The following is a 16,300-nucleotide window of genomic DNA, read 5'->3' on the forward strand; positions in this document are numbered from 1 at the left end:
TTTCATACGGTCTGCTTATCTGTAGGCCGTCACTACAATGTTTTATTTGGTTCGCTCACCGGTAGGCCCTCACCTCAAATGTTTAATATGTTCTGCTCACCTGTAGGCCCTCACTACAAAGTATTATGGGGTTCTCTCACCTGTCGGCCTTCACCTCCAATGTTTTATATGGTCTGCTCAGCTGTAGGCCCTCACTACAATGTTTTATGTGGTTTGCTCACCTTCAGGCCTCCACCTCCAATGTTTAATACGGTCTGCTCACCTGTAGGCCCTCACCTCCAATGTTTTATACGATCTGCTCACCTGTAAGCCCTCACCACAATGTTTTATGGTGTTTGCTCACCATAAGGCCCTCACTCCAATGTTTCATACGGTCTGCTCACCTGTAGGCCCTAACTACAATGTGTCATACAGTCTGCTCACCTGTAGGTCCTCACCTCTAATGTTTCATACTTTCTGCTCACCTGTAGGCACTAACTACAATGTTTTATGGGGTTCGCTCACCTTCAGGCCCTCACCTACAATGTTTTCCAGGGTCAGCTCACCAGTAGGCCCTCAACCATAATCTTTAAGAGCGTTAGCTGAGCAGCAGGCCCTCACCCGTAATGTTTTAGAGGGTAACCAGTTTATGGGCCCCCCCTTGCTCCTAATGTTTTTTGAGGGTCAGCAGCAGGCTATTATTAATAATTTTTGTGTATGTGTGTGTATGATGCCCTCCTTTATGTGTAATAAAAGGTCCATTGGAGTGCCTTTTACTTAGTGCATAGGCTCTATGAGTGTAGGAGTCCCACTACCTGAACAATTGTAGCACCATGTGAATGAGGCCCTCCTTTATGTGATATAGAGGCTGTATCTCTTTTTCCTTGTAATTTTTGGCAGCACTTACACTGTATACACAATTAATTTTTATTTAATTTTTTTTTTTTGGGGGGGGGGGTGTTGGCATTTTTTTTGTCAGTCTGTAATAGTGGCATACAACTCGGACAACATGGTTCCCAGCAGTGACATTGGTGTCCAAGATGCATCCAGACATGGTCCCCCTGCTGTTCCTGATCGATTTCAGAGGTGTTTCCATCACTTTCAGACCTTTTTCTATGAATCAGGCACCCTCCCCTCATCCGAGCAGAGGGTGCCTGGTCGCCTCCCATTGACTTCCATTATTCTCGGGTGCTCGGCCGAGCGCACGAATATTGCAATGTGTTCGGACTGAACACCCGAACACACAAACACTTTGGTGCTCGCTCATCACTATTTAATATATAATTATGGTATGATTTTTTATTGATTGATTTTTTTAAATTAATATTTAATATCTTTTTTTCACCTTTCTTTATTTTCCTTCTTTCACATTATTCACTCTTGTCACCTCTTTTTCACACACTACACACTTACTTTGGTCTTATTTAATTGGTCCTTATTCATACATTATGTAACTTTGTGGTTTTTACTGTGCAGCATATATGGTAGGTCATTTGCATGTTGATGATCCACATGATCGGTGCATCATCAGCTATGTAATTGAAATTGTAATCTTGCTCGTGATTTGCTCCGCCCCCCGTTTTCTTCTTGTATCTAGGGGTGTCCGTGTTTAATATCAATTTTAGAGATAGTTCCCCTTTTAGGGGGACCTGATTATTGTTATCGTTGCTCCTGTTACTTGTTTATATATGATATTCAAGCGGACAATTTGGATGTATTATCCTAATGCTGGTAGGTGTGGCTGGCGTCACATACGCCGCGCGCCGAGCTTTATACTACTGTGACCATTTTGTGACCACTTGACCCACTATGTGAGTTCCCATTGGAGAGCTAATCTCCATGACACACCTAACGATGACGTTACTATTAATTTGTACCTGTGAGGATGATATAAAAAGCAGAGTGTTTTATGAGTTTCTCATCCAGCGGCGTAGCTAGAAATCACTGGGCACCATAGCAACTAAAATTTATGGGCCCCCCCTCTCGGATCTCACACCCCCACATACCTCTAGGACCTCGCGGCCACATCCACAGCTCCTCATGCACTTGCGACGGTTACGAGTAGGACTGAGCACAGACAGTTGGTCACCGGCAACGCATTTGTGCCAGTGTAGGAAATGTATGAATCTTAATGTCTGTGTATTAAAGTAGGACTGGTCAGAACTGCCACCCAAACTGCGGGACTACTCCAGGGGTCAAGTCCTGGGAAAGAAATTGTGGGAACAAACCCAAGATCCACTACCACCCAGATCCCCCCCCCCCCCAAAAAAAAAATATATATATATATATATTCTGAAGACTCAGGGGTGCTGGCTGGTTTAGCCTCAGGGGTGCTGACAGGCTTGGCCTCAGGGGTGCTTTACAGGCTTGGCCTCAGGGGTGCTGGCTGGCTTGGCCTTAGGAGTGTGGGAGACTGTAAGGCCTTTTTTCTCCAAGCTGCTCCGGAAAAATATTTTTCATTACACCTCAGGTCAGACCACCAATCAAACCCCCAATCAGACCTCAGCTAACAGTCCCAATAAGATCCCCAATGCTAATAAAACCCCAATAAGACCACAGATAACACCTCAGCTCAGACCCCAATATGAATGACCCCAAATCAGACCTCAGTTAAGAGCCCCATGCCTTATAGCAGCCCCCAGTAGCCTTATAGCAGCCCCAGTAGCCTCATAGCAGCCCCCAGTAACCTCTCCATCAGCCCTCAGTAGGCTCTCCATCAGCCCCCAGTGCCTCTCAATAAGCCCCCAGTGCCTCTCAATCAGTTCCCAGGGCCTCTCACCAGCAGCCCCCCAGTGCCTCTCTATCAGCCCCCAGTGCCTCTCACCACCCCCAGTACCCTCTCCATTAGCCCCCAGTGCCTCTCCATCAGCCCCCAGTGCCTCTCCACCAGCCCCCAGTGCCTCTCAATCAGCTCCCAGTGCCTCTCACCAGTGGCCCCCCAGTGCCTCTCCATCAGCCCCCACACAGTGCATCTCCATCAGCCCCCAGTGCTTCTCACCAGCCCCCAGTACCCTCTCTATTAGCCCCCAGTGCCTCTCAATCATCCCCCAGTGCGCCCTCCTCGGTATTAAAATCATTGGTGGGCAGTGCCCCCTCCCCTGTATTAAAATCATTGGTGGGAAGTGCGCCCCTCCCCCCGGTATTAAATTTTTGGGTGGGCAGTGCACCCCCCCAGTATTATAATCATTGGTGGACAGTGCAAGCCCTTCCCCCCAGTATTAAAATCATTGGTGGGCAGTGTGCCCTCCCCCCAGTATTAAAATCATTGTTGGGCAGTGCAAACCCTCCCCCCAGTATTAAAATCATTGATGGCTAGTGCGCCCTCCCCCCCACCCCTATATTAAAATCAGTGGTAGGCAGTGCGCTCACCCCCAGTAGGATAATCATTGGTGGGCAGTGCAAGCCCTCCCCCAGTATTAAAATCATTGGTGGGTAGTGCGCCCTCCCCCTGGTATTAAATCATTGGTGGGCAGTGCACCCACCCCCAGTATTATAATCATTGGTGGGCAGTGTGCCCCCCCAGTATTATAATCATTGGTGGGCAGTGCAAGCCCTCCCTCCAGAATTATAATCATTGGTGGGCAGTGCGCCCTCCCCCAACCCCCCCAACATTAGTGGCAGCAGCAGTTCCAATCGGAGTCCCAGCAGTGTGATGCTGGGGCTCCGATCGTTTACCATGGCAGCCAGGACACTACTGAAGTCCTGGCTGCAATGTTCAGTTAGTCATCAGAATACTTACATGCGCTGTGGCTGCCGGGTGCTCCTTCTTCTTGTAACTCACAGGTCTGTGTGGTGCATTGCTTATGCTTATAGCAATGTGCCCCACAGACCTGTGACGAGTTACAGGTCACAGCGCATGTAAGTATGCTGTAGAGTAACTGGCCATGGCAGCCAGGACTTCAGTAGCGTCCGGGCTGCCATGGTAACCGATCGGAGCCCCAGCATTACACTGCTGGGACTCCAATCGGAACTGCCGCTGCAACCGATGATCGGGGGGATCCGGGAGGGAGGGTAGGCTGCATGCTCAGCAATTGCAACCGCTGTGACCCCTTTAGCTATGCCACTGTTTTCATCCCGGAATAAGCCAGTTTACTTGCGAAACGACGTTGAGAGGAGGAAATTGAGGGATCGGCACACATTTTTTGGCTATTCATTACTGTCTGTTGATTTCCACATTTAGTTTATCAATTTTCTTATCGGACCTTTATGTCCGGGGGTTACTTGTTCTTGGTGTGGCTTTTTCTTATGATTCTGTATGCCCCTGTGTGTCGATCCACCAGTCCCCTCTAGGGTTTTATTCCTCACCGAAGTATGTCTTTTTACTGCTGATTTTACATGTTATATTGTCTGTCTAATGCTTATTCAATAAATAATTTTCTATGTATCTATATGGTGGAGCCATAGTTTAAATTTTTTTGGTGTGTTAGTTTTGATCAATGGAGGCTCTTCTTAGTATTCTTTCTATGACCCCGTGCTAACACTTGGTTGGCGTTGTATTTAACAATGACAGATGCAGCTAACCCGCAAAATTAGGATTTTGCCCTAAATGGGTGTTTTTTTTTAAAACAGAATATGACAGCAGTATATAACGCTTGAATTTCACATTGACAGATGCAGTAAGGGCTGTAAAATTGAGTATTTTGCCCAAAAAGGGTGTTTTTTAACCACCTCCGGACCGCCTAACGCACATGTGCGTTCCGGAGGTGGCAGCGCTGCGCACAGTCACGCATATACGCGTCATCTCGCGAGACGCGAGATGACGCGAATATGCGCGTGCGCATGCGCAGTTCGCGCCGGCATTTCGCACAGCAGTATTTCGTCAGCAACCTGCCAGCCAATGATCGTGGCTGGCAGGTTGCTGATTTTTAAAAAATCCAATCAAAGTGCCAGATAGCAGATCATATTTGTAAATATGATCTGTTATATGGCTGCCTGCTCCTCTGCTGGTTCTTTTCGTCGGTTGGATCCAGCAGAGGAGCAGGCTTTACAGTGAGTACACCAACACTACACTATAGCCCCTGATCAACCCCCTGAACCCCAATTAACCCTTTGATCACCCCTTTGATCACCCCTGTCAATCACAAGTGAAAAGAAAAAAGTGATCAGTGCAAACTGTCACTTTTTTTTTTCACTGTTATTGACCGTTAGGTTTTAGGTATAGTTTAGGTCCCTTGGTTAGGTAGTTAGCGATCAGTTAGCGCCCAGCCCACCGCACCGCAGTCCGTTATTCGCTGATTAGCGTATCGCTAATCAGCATTTGTACTTTTATAGTATCTGGAAGTGATCAAAACTGATCACGGTCAGATCTATAATTGTATTAGTGTCACTTTAGTTCGCCCTCCACCCAAAACGCAGTGTTTGCCCGATCAGGCCTGATCGGTCGCCCACACGTGCGTTCGCCCACACCCGCCCCACTGCAGTGACAAAAAAAAAATTTTTTTTTGATCACTGCACATTCACTTTACACGCACTGCGGCGATAAAAAAATCTGTTTTGATATTTTTTATCAACCGCAGCGGCCTCCGGTACTTCGCTAGCCTCCCCTTTGTAAGACAGGCTTGCTTTTTTTTTCTTGGGTAGTCTCAGGGAATACCCCTAAATTTAGTTGCCCACATGTCTAACGGGGGGTATTCCTCTGAAGAGGCCTACAGGCTTCTGACCCAGTCGGATGAGGAGTGGGAACCCTCATCTGATGAATCCAGCGGGTCAGAATACGAACCTGTAGAAAGCAGTGGCTCTCTGACCCAAAGTTCGGACGAGGAGGCTGAGGTCCCTGATACCACCAGGCGTACCCGGCCCCGTGTCGCTAGACCGCAGGTTGCGCAGGATCCGCTTCAAGAGCAGCAGAGTGGGGCTGGTGCTGTCGGATTACGTGGTGAGGCATACACCAGCAGCCCAGCCCTCCCTGGACCTAGTACCAGCACTGCCGTACAACCTGGTGAAGTAGCGAGCACCAGAAGGGCAGTTGAAGCTGGTACGGTGGCACGTGCAGTAGTGACCCCGTCGCAGCCACCGCAAAGACGTGCCCGTAGAGCCCCTAGAATCCCAGAGGTGCTGGCAAACCCTGATTGGCAGTCCCCAACTTCAGCCGCACCTGTAGTTTTCCCTTTCACTGCCCAGTCTGGAGTTCGGGTTGAGACGGCTCAGATCGGTTCGGCCCTGGGATTTTTTGAGCTGTTCTTGACTGCGGAGCTTTTAGACATAGTTGTGGCCGAAACAAACAGGTATGCCACACAATTTATCACCGCTAACCCGGGAAGCTTTTATGCCCAGCCTTTCCGGTGGAAACCAGTCCAAGTTTCCGAACTTAAAACTTTTCTGGGCCTCCTCCTCAACATGGGCCTGACAAAAAAGCATGAATTGCGGTCATATTGGTCCACGAACCCGATTCATCACATGCCCATGTTCTCTGCTGCCATGTCCAGGGCACGTTTTGAGGCCATCCTGCGGTTCCTGCACTTTAGTGACAACACCGCCTCCCGTCCCAGGGGCCACCCTGCTTTTGACCGGCTCCACAAAATTCGGCCCCTCATAGACCATTTCAACCAGAAATTTGCAGATATTTATACCCCAGAGCAAAACATCTGCATAGACGAGTCCCTGATACATTTTACCGGGCGCCTTGGCTTCAAACAATACATCCCAAGCAAGCGCGCCCGGTATGGGGTCAAATTGTATAAGCTCTGTGAAAGGGCCACAGGCTATACCCACAAATTTCGGGTCTATGAGGGAAAAGATCAGACCCTGGAGCCGGTCGGTTGCCCTGACTACCTGGGGAGCAGTGGGAAGACAGTTTGGGACTTGGTGTCACCCTTATTCGGCAAGGGGTACCATCTTTATGTGGACAATTTTTACACAAGTGTGGCCCTCTTTAGGCATTTGTTTCTAGAACGGATTGGCGCCTGTGGAACCGCGCGAACTAGTCGCGCGGGCTTCCCCCAACGGCTCGTTACCACCCGTCTTGCAAGGGGGCAGAGGGCCGCACTGTGTAACGAAGAACTGCTCGCGGTGAAATGGAGAGACAAGCGTGACGTTTACATGCTCTCCTCCATTCACGCAGACACGACAATACAAATTGAGCGAGCAACCCGTGTCATTGAAAAGCCCCTCTCAGTCCACGACTATAACCTCCACATGGGAGGGGTCGACTTCAATGACCAGATGTTGTCTCCGTATTTAGTTTCCCGACACACCAGACGCTGGTATAAGAAGGTGTCTGTATATTTAATTCAATTGGCTCTGTACAATAGTTTTGTTCTCTACAGTAAGGCTGGGAGAACTGGATCCTTCCTCAAATTTCAGGAAGAGATCATCGAGAACCTCCTGTATCCAGGAGGTTCCGTGGCCCCAACCACCAGTGTAGTTAGCCGTCTACACGAGCGACATTTCCCCAATGTCGTTCCTGGTACCTCAACCCAACAGTCACCCCGAAAAAGATGTCGTGTCTGTAGCAGGAGTGGAATAAGGCGTGACACCCGCTATTTCTGTCCTGACTGTCCGGACCACCCTGCCCTATGCTTTGGAGAGTGTTTCCGGAAGTACCACTCACAGGTACACTATTAGCATAGGGATCATCTCACCAGGACAGGCACACAGGGCTATTAGGGCCCATTCACTCACTGCTGCTGCAAACGTCTCCTTTCACATGGGACAAAGTGCATAACGCACTTCGCCACATCTTTGGGCGATTTGCGCTTTGCACATTGACCCATGGGGAAGGAGAGGTTTGTTCTATAAAGGTAAAAAAACAAAAAAAAAACAAAAAAAAAAAAACAGGTAAGCAAACAGGTTAATGTTTAGTTCCAAAAGTTAAAGTTACATGTTCTGTTCCAAAGTTAATAAAATTATTGCGTTGTGGCCTGGTTTTTTTTTTTTTTTTTTTTTTTTGTTTTTTTACCTTCCAGGTGGACCAACCGATCTACTAGCTGCAGCACCGATGTGCATTCTGACAGAAGCATTGCGCTGCTGTCAGATTACACGCAAGTCGGTGTATGCGGCGCTGCAAGACGGGATTTTCTCCTCTGCAGTGACAGATACGTTTGCCGAGGCATACGAGCTGAGGAGGAGGCGGCGTTCCTATGCTTTGGCAAACACTTTGTATATATATATATATATAAAAAAAATCGATTGATGCGAATGGAGAAATCTGGTTTGCCAGGGCATACGAGCTAAGTGGGTATGGATGTAGGGCGGAGCTCCTATGTCCTGGCAGACGCCTTTCCCCTCCATTTTTTTTTTGGGCAGAGATTTTTTCATCCACATTGATCGATGCGAATGAAGAAATCTGTGCCGTTCATTTTTTTCTTTCAGCCCAGAGGCTGAACGGAAAAAAAAATCTCATTACCTGTATGCTCAATATAAGGAGAATAGCAGAAACTCCTAATGCTGGCCATACATGTAATGATTGCGGAGACCCTCAAATGCCAGGGCAGTACAAACACCCCACAACTGACCCCATTTTGGAAAGAAGACACCCCAAGGTATTTGCTGAGGGGCATATTGAGTCCATGAAAGATTTACATTTTTGTCCTAAGTTAGCGGAAAGTGAGACTTTGTGAGAAAAAACAAAAAAAAATCAATTTCCGCTAACTTATGCGAAAAAAAAAAAAATTCTATGAACTTGCCAGGCCCCTCATTGGATACCTTGGGGTGTCTTCTTTCCAAAGTGGGGTCACATGTGGGGTATTTATACTGCCCTGGCTTTTTAGGGGCCCTAAAGCGTGAGAAGAAGTCTGGGATCCAAATGTCTAAAAATGCCCTCCTAAAAGGAATTTGGGCCCCTTTGCGCATCTAGGCTGCAAAAAAGTGTGACACATCTGGTATCGCCGTACTCAGAAGAAGTTGGGGAATGTGTTTTGGGGTGTCATTTTACATATACCCATGCTGGGTGAGATAAATATCTTGGTCAAATGCCAACTTTGTATAAAAAAATGGGAAAAGTTGTCTTTTGCCAACATATTTCTCTCACCCAGCATGGGTATATGTAAAATGGCACCCCAAAACACATTCCCCAACTTCTCCTGAGTACGGCGATACCAGATGTGTGACACTTTTTTGATGCCAAGGTGGGCAAAGGGGCACATATTCCAAAGTGCACCTTTCGGATTTTGCAGGCCATTTTTTACACATTTTGATTGCAAAGTACTTCTCACACATATGGGCCCCTAAATTGCCAGGGCAGTATAACTACCCCACAAGTGACCCCATTTTGGAAAGAAGACACCCCAAGGTATTCTGTGAGGGGCATGGTGAGTTCCTAGAATTTTTTATTTTTTGTCGCAAGTTAGTGGAATATGAGACTTTGTAAGAAAAAAAAAAAACATCATCATTTTCCGCTAACTTGTGACAAAAAAAAAAAAATTCTAGGAACTCGCAGTGCCCCTCACGGAATACCTTAGGGTGTCTTCTTTCCAAAATGGGGTCACTTGTGGCGTAGTTATACTGCCCTGGCAATTTAGGGGCCCATATGTGTGAGAAGAACTTTGCAATCAAAATGTGTAAAAAATGGCCTGCAAAATCCGAAAGGTGCACTTTGGAATATGTGCCCCTTTGCCCACCTTGGCAGCAAAAAAGTGTGACACATCTGGTATCGCCGTACTCAGGAGAAGTTGGGGAATGTGTTTTGGGGTGTCATTTTACATATACCCATGCTGGGTATGAAAAATATCTTGGTCAAATGCCAACTTTGTATAAAAAAATGGGAAAAGTTGTCGTTTGCCAAGATATTTCTCTCACCCAGCATGGGTATATGTAAAATGACACCCCAAAACACATTCCCCAACTTCTCCTGAGTACGGCAATACCAGATGTGTGACACTTTTTTGATGCCAAGGTGGGCAAAGGGGCGCATATTCCAAAGTGCACCTTTCGGATTTCACCGGTCATTTTTTACAGATTTTGATTGCAAAGTACTTCTCACACATATGGGCCCCTAAATTGCCAGGGCAGTATAACTACGCCACAAGTGACCCCATTTTGGAAAGAAGACACCCCAAGGTATTCCGTGAGGGGCATGGCGAGTTCCTAGAATTTTTTATTTTTTGTCGCAAGTTAGTGGAATATGAGACTTTGTAAGGAAAAAAGAGAAAAAAAAAATCATCATTTTCCGCTAACTTGTGACAAAAAATAAAAAATTCTAGGAACTCGCAGTGCCCCTCACGGAATACCTTGGGGTGTCTTCTTTCCAAAATGGGGTCACTTGTGGCGTAGTTATACTGCCCTGGCAATTTAGGGGCCCAAATGTGTGAGAAGTACCTTGCAATCAAAATGTGTAAAAAATGACCGGCGAAACCCGAAAGGTGCACTTTGGAATATGTGCCCCTTTGCCCACCTAGGCTGCAATAAAGTGTCACACATGTGGTATCGCCGTACTCAGGAGAAGTTGGGGAATGTGTTTTGGGGTGTCATTTTACATATACCCATGCTGGGTGAGAAAAATATCTTGGTCAAATGCCAACTTTGTATAAAAAAATGGGAAAAGTTGTCTTTTGCCAAGATATTTCTCTCACCTAGCATGGGTATATGTAAAATGACACCCCAAAACACATTCCCCAACTTCTCCTGAGTACGGTGATACCACATGTGTGACACTTTTTTGCTGCCAAGGTGGGCAAAGGGGCGCATATTCCAAAGTGCACCTTTCGGATTTCACCGGTCATTTCTTACACATTTTGATTGCAAAGTTCTTCTCACACATTTGGGCCCCTAAATTGCCAGGGCAGTATAACTACCCCACAAGTGACCCCATTTTGGAAAGAAGACACCCCAAGGTATTCTGTGAGGGGCATGGTGAGTTCCTAGAATTTTTTATTTTTTGTCGCAAGTTAGTGCAATATGAGACTTAAAAAAAAAAAAATCATCATCATTTTCCGCTAACTTGTGACAAAAAATAAAAAGTTCTATGAACTCACTATGCCCATCAGCGAATACCTTAGGGTGTCTACTTTCCGAAATGGGGTCATTTGTGGGGGTTTTCTACTGTCTGGGCATTGTAGAACCTCAGGAAACATGGCAGGTGCTCAGAAAGTCAGAGCTGTTTCAAAAAGCGGAAATTCACATTTTTGTACCATAGTTTGTAAATGCTATAACTTTTACCCAAACCATTTTTTTTTTTGCCCAAACATTTTTTTTTTATCATAGACATGTAGAACTATAAATTTAGCGAAAAATTTATATGTGGATGTCGTTTTTTTTGCAAAATTTCACAGCTGAAAGTGAAAAATTTCATTTTTTTGCAAAAAAATCGTTACATTTCGATTAATAACAAAAAAAGTAAAAATGTCAGCAGCAATAAAATACCACCAAATGAAAGCTCTATTAGTGAGAAGAAAAGGAGGCAAAATTCATTTGGGTGGTAAGTTGCATGACCGAGCGATAAACGGTGAAAGGAGTGTAGTGCCGAAGTGTAAAAAGTGGCCTGGTCATGAAGGGGGTTTCACCTAGCGGGGCTGAAGTGGTTAAAACCCAGAAAATGATTGCTACATTTCAAGCTTAAATTGCACACTGACTAATGTGGCATAGGCCCCAGATGGAGGATATTGCCAAAAATGGGTGTTTTTTAAAACCCAGAAAATTATTGAAGTATTTCAAGCTTGTATTTAACAATGACAGATGCAGCAAACGCTGCAAAATTAGGATTTTGCCCTAAATGGGTGGTTTTATTTTATAACTTAATATGACAGCAGTATCTAACGCTTGTATTTCACACTGACAGATGCAACAAGGGCTGTAAAATTAAGAATTTTGCCCAAAAAGGGTGTTTTTTAAAACCCAGAAAATGATTGCTGTATTTTAAGCTTAAATTGCACACCGACAAATGCTGCAAAGGCCACAGATGTAGGGTCTTGCCAAAAATTGGTAATTTTTTTAAACCCAGAATATAATTGCAGTATTTAAAGCTTCCATTTGACTGTCACAAATGCACATATGCTGTGCTGGTGCACAGAACTGGCCGCCACCATCCCACCTAACTAACAGATGGATATAAGTTATTTTTCTGGGTCACTGGGCTCAGGGCAGGGTAAAAAGATTGTGCACTGCACCCACAAAACATAATCTAGGTAGATCGCTGAGTTAACAAGCACTTACTAGATTCTGTCCTATTCTCTCCCTCACACCAGCAGCATCCTATCCCTACACTAATCAGAGCAAAGTGACGTGCAGCGCTACATGACTCCAGCTTATATAGAGACTGGTTCACATGCTGCACTGGCCAATCACATGTGATGGCTTCTAAGGGCACACAAGTAAAACGCTTGTTGATTGGCTGCTCTGCAGCCTTTCAAAAAGCGCCATTCACTCCGAACAATGAACCTGAACCCGAACTTTCACAAAAAATATTGGGTTCGAGTCCGGGGTCCAAAAATCCTAAAGTTAGGTACGAACCTGAACTTTACAGTTCGGGATTGCTCAACCCTATTGGCTGCTCATCCAGCAAGATACTTCTGTTGGACCCTGCCTGGCATTCTTAGACAATGAGAAGAAGACAAAGCTTCAAGATTGCTTGGAGCCCGGAAGAGTTGCAAATTGAATCACGTTTCAAATCAAATGGGGCCCCTGTCTCTAAAATTAATAATAAAAATTACATTTTTCATAACACAGGAGGAGGAGGACATCCTGTGGTGCACAGAGATGGAGAGGGTTTTCGGATTCCCACACAGACGTCTCAGAACTGCCCAAATAAGTGAAGTGTGCAGTGATTCTAATAGCGACACCTGTCATCTGCATGTCATACAGAATCACAGTATTATTTCACTACCCCGGCACAATCTCTATGCGTGGAACTGCAAGGAAAAATGTTTCACACCCCTAAAACGGCTCTCTATAGGCCAGAAATAGCTGTTTTTTAACGCAATTCACCGCAAATATATTTGGATTGAAGCAAATTTTTGGGGGGAAATTCGGCAAACCAGCCAAATCGAATTTTTGTGAAATTTGCTCATCTCTAGTTGAGAATCAAATTTGTCCTGAAATTCAGATTGAATTCCACTTTGTCAGATTCAAATCGCTCATCTCTAGTTGTTTGCAATTAACCCAAGATGATTCTTAGCATGTATTTATATGGGTCACTGTCTATTTTTTGCCATAAATAGAATTAGATACTGTAAGAGCAAAGTAGAAAATAATGTGCTTACCATGTTAAAGGATTGTCTGAGATTGGAAGAAAGGGTCTTTAAAAAAAATAAAAATGTGAATGGCACTGAGCTGCAATACCAGACACAACCAATGAACAAGAGTAGTGCTGATTTTGAAAATAAAAGAACATATTAAAGTTACATTTATAAATTCCCTACTTTTCTACAGGTGTTCTCTTATGAAACTGACATTTGATAAATGTAAAATTAATTTTAAAGATTTGCTGTAATAGACCTTTAAGTGCAATATAATCATACACTGCAAATGTTATTTCCCATCTCTAAAAAATGTGCATTAACATCTTCCTTTCCAAATGTTCCTTCAGTCACAATGTCCTATACACAAATTTTTCTAAGTAATGTACCATGACATTCCTTAGTAAAGGTGTTAGTTGACATGATGCAACAGACACAGAAAATCACATTTAGAAAATTGAAAATCAAGGTATAATGGGATTATAGAGTCGCATCCTTCCCAGATTAAATTAACTGAAAAATAAGATAAAATGTTGCCAATGTACTTTTTATTGCACATGGGAAAATATAAGGCATTACACCGGCTGCTGTAAAAGTTATCTCATGGGAACAATTAGAATTGATAGATATGTGTTCATACCCTCACAAAATTATTTAGGGTTTGCAAAGTCCTCACAGTAATGCACAAGAAACATTTAGCTGCTCAATAATGGATTAGTTGCCTTTGAACACATTCACCGTATGTTCAATGTTTTCATTTCAGAATGGAAAAGACTCTTTGATCAAGACTCAACCAGATGGTCCATCTCTTGTTCCCTTTAGGGAAGAAAGTTGGGATAAATGACAAATAACATAAGGGGTTTATTAATTTGAGACAAAGCTTATTGCTATTAGAATTAATGCACTGTAATGTGTGTACTACAAAGTACATAGAGTTTATGTAGCAACTTTAACAAAACTTAGGGACAATGCAAAGAAGAAGACATATGTGCATGTGTATATTGTGTTAACATTTGCATTTCTATTCACTGATCAGTCATAACACCACTGACAGGTAAAGTGAATGATAGTAATTATTTCTACCTAAGGTTTACAAATCTGTACTAAAACCTTTTAGGAGAAAAACCCTCTTTAAGATGGAAGCAAAAACAAAAATGAAAATTCCAGCTTATTTATTTATATATTTTTTTCATATAGTCCTATGGCAGATATTATTAGGAATGTCAAGGAAATTTGGAAGGTGTGGCACATTCTGGAACCTGACCCTGATTCGAAAGCACTAACATCTGAACTAAATACTAATTATATCATTCAGAGGATGTAGTAACTTCTGTGATAAATTGGTGAGGGTGACATTTTAGAAACGTCACTATAATCAGTTGCATAAGTTGACCCCAAAAGGTAATCACAGATTTGGACATTGCTCTTTTTTTGCAAATATTGTATATGTCCACTGATTGGTTGCTAAAAATAGGCAACTTACAACATGTAGTCCATCACTTTATAACATGTCATTCCAATTTTGTAGTGTATGTAATTTTTTTGCACATGTAAGATTTTTAAATTGGTAAAAGTATTTACTCCTTAATTAAACATAGAAAGTAATTGAGGAGTCCCCAGGTTTATTGCTCATGTGAGAGAGGATCATGGTAGTGAAGTGATCTAACTACATTGAAATGTGTAGGCTTGCCGAGGGTGTATAACCCTCGAAGTACAGTAGAATAGTCTAGACCAACACATTTGTGAGGGATCGGTCATGCCAAACTAATTTAATCAGTTTCTATGAGGAGGTAAGTTCTAGACTTGACAGCGGCGAATCAATGGATGTCGTATATCTGGACGTCTCCAAAGCATTTGACACTGTACCACATAAAGTATACACCGTTAGCATATAAAATGAGAATGCTCGGACTGGGAGAAAACGTCTGTATGTGGGTAAGCAACTGGCTGAATGATAGAAAACAGAGGGTGGTTATTAATGGTACACACTCAGATTGGGTCACTGTCACTAGTGGGGTACCTCAGGGGTCAGTATTGGGCCCTATTCTGTTCAATATATTTATTAATGATCTTGTAGAAGGCTTGTATAGTAAAGTATCAATTTTTGCAGATGACACTAAACTGTGCAAAGTAATTTACACTGAAGAGGACAGTATACTACTACAGAGCGATCTGGATAGATTGGAGGCTTGGGCAGATAAGTGGCAGATGAGGCTTAACACTGACAAATGTAAAGTTATTATGCACATGGGAAGGAATAATGCAAGTCACCCATACATACTAAACGGTAAAACACTCGGTAACACTGACATGGAAAAGTATCTAGGAATTTTTATAAACAGCAAACTAAGCTGCAAAAAACAGTGTCAGGCAGCTGCTGTCAAGGCCAATAAGATAATGGGTTGCATTAATGCCCGTGATAAAAACATAGTCCTACCACTTTACAAATCGCTAGTCAGACCACACGTGGAGTACTGTGTACAGTTCTGGGCTCCTGTAAACAAGGCAGACATAGCAGAGCTGGGTCCAGAGGAGAGCAACTAAAGTAATAACTGGAATGGGGCAACTACAGTACCCTGAAAGATTATCAAAATTAGGGTTATTCACTTTAGAAAAAAGACAACTGAGGGGAGATCTAATTAATATGTATAAATATATCAGGGGTCAGTACAGAGATCTATCCCATCATCTATTTATCCCCAGGACTGTTACTGTGACGAGGGGACATCCTCTGCGTCTGGAGGAAAGAAGGTTTGTACACAAACATAGAAGAGGATTCTTTACGGTAAGAGCAGTGAGACTATGGAACTCGCTGCCTGAGGAGGCGGTGATGGTGAGTACAATAAAGGAATTCAAGAGGGCCCTGGATGTATTTCTGGAGCGTAATAATATTACAGGCTATAGCTACTAGCGAGAGGTCGTTAATCCAGGGAGTTAGTCTGATTGCCTGATTGGAGTCGGGAAGGAATATTTTATTCCCCTAAAGTGGGGAAAATTGGTTTCTACCTCACAGGTTTTTTTTTTGCCTTCCTCTGGATAAACTTGCAGGTTAACAGGCCGAACTGGATGGACAAATGTCTTTTTTTGGCCTTATGTACTATGTACTATGTTACATTAGACTTCTTCATTGTGAAGAATTGTGTATTATGAGCTGTAGGTCAGATGGGTTTGAATGAAAGAAATGACTTGTCCTCCTTGTTATAGTGATTTTA

Source organism: Bufo gargarizans, chromosome 8 (assembly GCF_014858855.1).
Source record: "Bufo gargarizans isolate SCDJY-AF-19 chromosome 8, ASM1485885v1, whole genome shotgun sequence".
Lineage (NCBI taxonomy): Eukaryota > Metazoa > Chordata > Amphibia > Anura > Bufonidae > Bufo > Bufo gargarizans.